Source organism: Xyrauchen texanus, chromosome 4 (genome assembly GCF_025860055.1).
Source record: "Xyrauchen texanus isolate HMW12.3.18 chromosome 4, RBS_HiC_50CHRs, whole genome shotgun sequence".
Lineage (NCBI taxonomy): Eukaryota > Metazoa > Chordata > Actinopteri > Cypriniformes > Catostomidae > Xyrauchen > Xyrauchen texanus.
In genome coordinates this window covers 7,139,912-7,145,710 of record NC_068279.1, presented here as the reverse complement: position 1 = coordinate 7,145,710, position 5,799 = coordinate 7,139,912, and the positions used below count along the sequence as shown (strand labels likewise).

Below are 5,799 nucleotides of genomic sequence, written 5' to 3'. Positions count from 1 at the left end.
AAATGGTATATTTGTTTTGTTGTTTTTTCAATCAAGTTTCCTTTGCAAAACTGATCAGTTCTTTCTGTAGTTCAGTAGTGAGACTTTATTCTCTGGCTGATCTAACATCTCTGGATATTTTGGGGTGTTTTGACACACCTGCTGTATGACTTTAAAATCTAAAAGTTGTTGCACGAAAGCCACGAGTTATCAGCAACGTGAGCAAATGCTTTTATCAATTCTGAAACTCTTTATATATAAATATATAAAGGTGTTTATATACATTTATGGAAACAATATATTTTTTTTAAACTACAGGCTTTCCATTTAATATCTATGCAAATAATATTACAGAAAATAATTTTCTGATTTATTATTTTATTTAGCAAAATTTGTTCTAAGTTAGTGAATTGCCTCTTGCTCCGATTCAGTGATCCATACACAATCTTAATATCTTCTGACAGCTGTAATATTTTTAAATTGTAATTTCTGTTTGATAAGTTTTACAAAGCAAATTGAAATATTTCCAAGTACTTGGTTGGGAATGACTGGAATATATAAAGAGTAAATCAAGAAATCCGTACAGCACAATCACGCAAAGGTCAGAATGGGTAAAAGTGAATGGTTTATTAAACAACTGTCCTTCCGAATGGACATTCCAGATTGCAAATTGTATTCTCTCTTTAGATGATTCCTCCAGTGGCGGCTAAAGTCGAATAACCTCTTATTCAAGCAAACTTATTGGAAAAAAAAGCCACTTTAGGCCCTCGAGTTACCATATCTTTGCATATATTAGCTGAACCCCCTTTTCTCTTGTCTTTTGGAATGGAAATCTACAGATCACCTCCTAACCGAGTGCATTCACAATGGAATATTGAAATAGATTCACATTTAGGCCTGTGGCAAGAGTGAATCATGCAAAACCACAAAGGGACATTTCTGCTCCGTTTCAATAGCAAACTTAAGTGCACACTTACTCCCAAATGTGCACAAAACTCTTGAAAGGAAGGGTGTTTTGATGCTTGGAAAACTTCAAAATAAACCAACCTTATCATATGAGAACAGAATTTCCTTCTCTCTCTAGATGTGTTGTTTTATCCTTTTATCTCAAAGAGACGTCTGTTTTGAAAAGTCGAGGTCAACTCAACATTATAGTTAAATGTTCAACGCAATCGTGGTATATTGAATATATATTGTGGCCTACTGGGTAAAGAATGGCTTGATGTGTTTGACATACTGTTAAGGGGATAGTTCACAATTTTTGATAGTTCATAATTAAAGTTCTGTCATCATTTACACACCCTAATGTCATTTCAAACATGTTTGATATTCTTTCTTCCATAGAACACAAAAGGTGAAATTAGCTGTATGTTTTTGGGTCAGTGGCATTTTTTGTTTTTGCTATTAAATTATTCCAAAAAAACATAAATATGCTATTCACACAACGCTTGAATACACCTTTTCTGAAACATATTTTCAATTACTCAGTTCAAAGTCATTTTGATATAACCATCCTGAGAAATGCTTGAAAGACCCTCATATTAATAAAATATTCAAATATTTTGACATTTTTACGAAAAGTCACATTTTGTTCAGGCCAAATGATGTGACCCTGAGTAAACATCTTTTGTTTGTTTGTTTGTTTGTTTTATTTGAAAGGTATGTGTGAAATTCTTTTTAAATAAATCATGTTGTGTGCCCTCTCTTGTATTCAAGGTGCAAGGAAAGTATTTTATCCCTTTACACCACATTACATTTTAAATATATGTTTTTAAATGCTATAAAATGGTTTTCAAAACTTTATAAAACCAATGTTTATGCAACGATTACACTTCTTTGAACTTGACATGTTTTAAACTAGATTTTTAAAATATTTTTTATCACATTGGAAAACCTTATTTGTCAATTACCCTTACGCTGTTAATTTTCATACAGTGACTGTCAAGCTCCCTAAAAGGACAAAAAAGCACAGTAAAAGTCCACATGACTCATGCACTATATTCCAAAGTCTTCTAAGGTAGCTCAGTCTCATAGTTATATTAGAAACAGTAGCTTGACTAGCTAAATTCAGTCTCTGCTTACCGAAATTCAAAACACTGCCCCCAGTGGCCAAAGCAGTAACTATTGTTGGGCATATGAGCACATGTGAGCTCCATTTTCTAGATGAAATGTCCACATAGTGGTGCCACCCCCGGTGACTGGTCCTAGTATAGGTCATAAACCCCGCCTCTCCATGTTATTCAACGGGACGTGAGACCAACTAAACATTTAAATTACACTTCACATATCTTTTTTTCAAAGATAGTTTCTGTCATTTACTGTAGTTTCTATCACGTTGATGTAATTTCAAGTGTTTGTTTTCAAAATAAGTTTGTTTTTAGTTCGTTTGATGCTATAAAAACGGTTCTGTGACATCATGATTGACAGCTGTGATTGACAGGTTCTCTGAGCGAAGTAGTCACTGAAGCACCAACAGACTTTTTTTCGGGATCTTCGGAGGACTGAGGAGATTGGAGCTTTAAATTTAATATCTAAATTTCTGTAATTAATTATTTCACATAGTCATAAGTCAAAAGTGAAAAGTGCAGGGGCGTGTGCTTGCGATTGATTCAGCGAGAGTGAGGGCCTTGATTTCGCGGCTTTACTTCCTGCTCACGACTGGTCCCGAAATCGCAACTGCGCAGACTCAAGTCCTAAGATGTCAGCGCCATATCGGGACACTGGCAGCTTCAGTTCTCACCAATGGAAAAGAGCGAAGGGGCGTCGTCCATCTTTTTTTACAGTCTATGGTTTCAACGTGGGATCTGAACCTGGTCTCTCACGCTGCTGATGCGGTTAGGGTTAGGTTGGGTTAGGGTTAAAGTTAATGTAACCTAACAGGAACAGTGTACAAAACTTCATATTCGCATATATTTAAAAATGGTTAGACATATTTGGCATCAAAGATTGTCTAACGCCATGTTTTTGCTTGTTATGTGGCCAGTCACCATACCTGTCAACACTCCCATTTTGCCGGGAGTCTCCCGTATTTCACACCCATCTCCCGCCCCCTCCATTTTTGTTATTTCTCCCGGGGAAATTCCCGTAATTTGTATTGCCCAAACCTCGTTATATGAATAATCACATCAATATATTATTCCAAGGTTGTCTAGTTGCCAGATCTTGTATGAAATGCACCCTACTCACACAATCAACACATCATACCCATTTGTGACCTCAACATGGCAACCTACAACCGAGTTGCGCTGTTGATATCTTGCGCAGGTAGTAGACACGGGAAGTTGAATCAAACATCACCCAGCACATTAAATCACAACGGCACAATTTGTATGTATTTAGCCTGCCTCTGCCATCCAGCAACCCCCCTGGAGGTCTCCCGGATTTTGTTGACATGTATGACAATCACAATGCGGCAGGTTTGAATAAGTGGAAATACAAACGAGATTATAGACTGCAGTGGAAGGATACATTTTTAATCTTAAACTTCAATTTTAGTCATTTACTTTTCTGGAACAGCAAAAGAGTGAGAAAAGCATGACAGGATCTTTCTGTGTGAACTATCCCTTTAAGAATCCAACAAGCTGTCAAGTATATAAATATAGACAAACAGACTGCTGATGAAGAGCACAGCCATAAGAGGTCGGGAGGTCGCCTCTGTTTTATCAGCGCTTGGCCTGACTCCAGATTGAGGAACAAATAACAACGATGGCCGTTGGATTAGGTGTCTGGTTAAACCAGATAAGATGTGATTTTCTTTCCCTCTGCTGAGTACATTCATCCGCTCGCTCTCTTTTTTGTGCCAAGAATATTCTGTGGTTTCTTAGCGACCAGCACTTTATTGCCATGTGGTGTTGAGGCTATTTAAGCGTTTTTAGTTACTGGCTAACAGACTTGCCAGTCTTTTAATGAAGAGGTAGATGGATAACTTGATCTATACACTGACTTAAAGGAATAGTTTATTTACTCACCCTCATGTTGTTCCAAACCCAAATGGCTTTCTTTTCAAATGAAAAGATGGTATGAAAGTGAACGGTGACTGCGACTAAACCTACTACCTAACATCACTTTTTTTGTCCCATAAAAGAAAGTCATACAGGTTTGGTACAACATGATTAATTTTTGGGTGAACTATCCCTTTACTATAGAATCACATCTACCTGTGTGCGTACGTGTTCATGCTAAAATAAAACAAGGCCCTGTTTCTTGTGAGCGTGAGAGACTTTTGGGTCTCTGTGTGCCAGGTGTGACATGAGCTCCCTGTTTCCAATTTCAACATTAAATGATTTATTTTCAACACCATGTGCAAACACACACACACATGTATTAGCATGCACTCAAATGCATAATTATTACACAGCAAGAAAGAAGCTTTTCTGAGCTATGACAACAAACAGAGGATAGAGTGCACCATAGAATGAGATTGGGTGAGAAGGTTGCTTTTGGAAAAATAAATGTAGCAACTCTATTACATCATCAGAGGACAGATCATGATTTGATTAGTTCTAGTCTACTGGCTGCATTAGCTACAGTGGCTTATCATAGTGAAAGGCCACCATTAAGTTTTGTCGCCTTGCAACAGTGTGCTGTTTCCATGGTAACCATCAAAAAAACAAAATAATGCCCCAAAATTTTAGGTATTGTAAAAGGGACTCCTATTTTAGAGCTTTGGGGCAAAAATAACAATATAACAATTACGTGAATACATTAATAAATGTGAAGAATTTAGCTGAGAAAAATTTATAAAAAAAACAAGTTTTTGAAATTGATGACTTGGATCAAATAATAAAGAAAAGCAGCCAATAAGTGCCCAACATAGATGGGAACTCCTTCAATACAGTTTAAAAAGCATCCCAGTGTGATATAAAGAAGCTGGTTGAGAAAATGTCAAGAGTACATGTCTGCAAATTCTAGGCAAAGTGTGACTACTTTGAAGATGCTAAAATATAACACAGTTTTGATTTATTTTGGATTTTGTTTAGTCACAACAATTCCCATTTCTGTTATTATATAATAATAATAATAATAATTCCTATAACATTTATATAGCTCTTTTCTAAGCACTCAAAGCACTTTACATAGCGATTATGCGACGGCAGCCATAGTGCGCCAGAACGCCCACCACACAGCAGCTATGTGATGTAGTGATGTAGCCAATTCAGGGATGGAATTGGCCAGGTATTGATGACTTTACTATTATTCTAAAATGTGAAAAAAAGTATATAAATTCGCCTTGAGACACCAGCATTCTGTTTCTTAGCTTAAGTGGAAGGAAGCATTTTGAAGTGGGACTAAGTTTCTAGGTGGATGATCTTCAGGTCATTGAAGATGTACAGTACATCCGGAAAGTATTCACAGCGCTTCACTTTTTCCACATTTTGTTATGTTACAGCCTTATTCTAAAATGGACTATATTCATTATTTTCCACAAAATTCTACAAACAATACCCCATAATGACAACTTGAAAGAAGTTTGTTTGAAATCTTTGCAAATTTATTATAAATAAAAAAACGAAAAAAATCACATGTACATAAGTACTCACAGCCTTTGCCATGACATTCAAAATTTAGCTCAGGTTCATCCTGTTTCCACTGATCATCCTTGAGATGTTTCTACAACTTGATTGGAGTCCAACTGTGGTAAATTCAGTTGATTGGACATGATTTGGAAAGGCACACACCTGTCTCTACAGTGGGTATGGAAAGTATTCAGACCCCCTTACATTTTTCACTCTTTGTTATATTGCAGCCATTTGCTAAAATCATTTAAGTTCATTTTCCTCATTATTGTACACACAGCACCCCATATTGACAGAAAAACAC

The 5,799-nt window shown here is 36.4% G+C and overlaps 1 protein-coding gene across 1 annotated transcript in view; it reads right to left on the bottom strand.

The window, feature by feature from the left end:
* Nucleotides 1-5,799, bottom strand: part of LOC127637025 (RING-type E3 ubiquitin-protein ligase PPIL2-like) — a 101,074-nt gene that overhangs the window by 16,323 nt on the left and 78,952 nt on the right. The window lies entirely within an intron of this gene.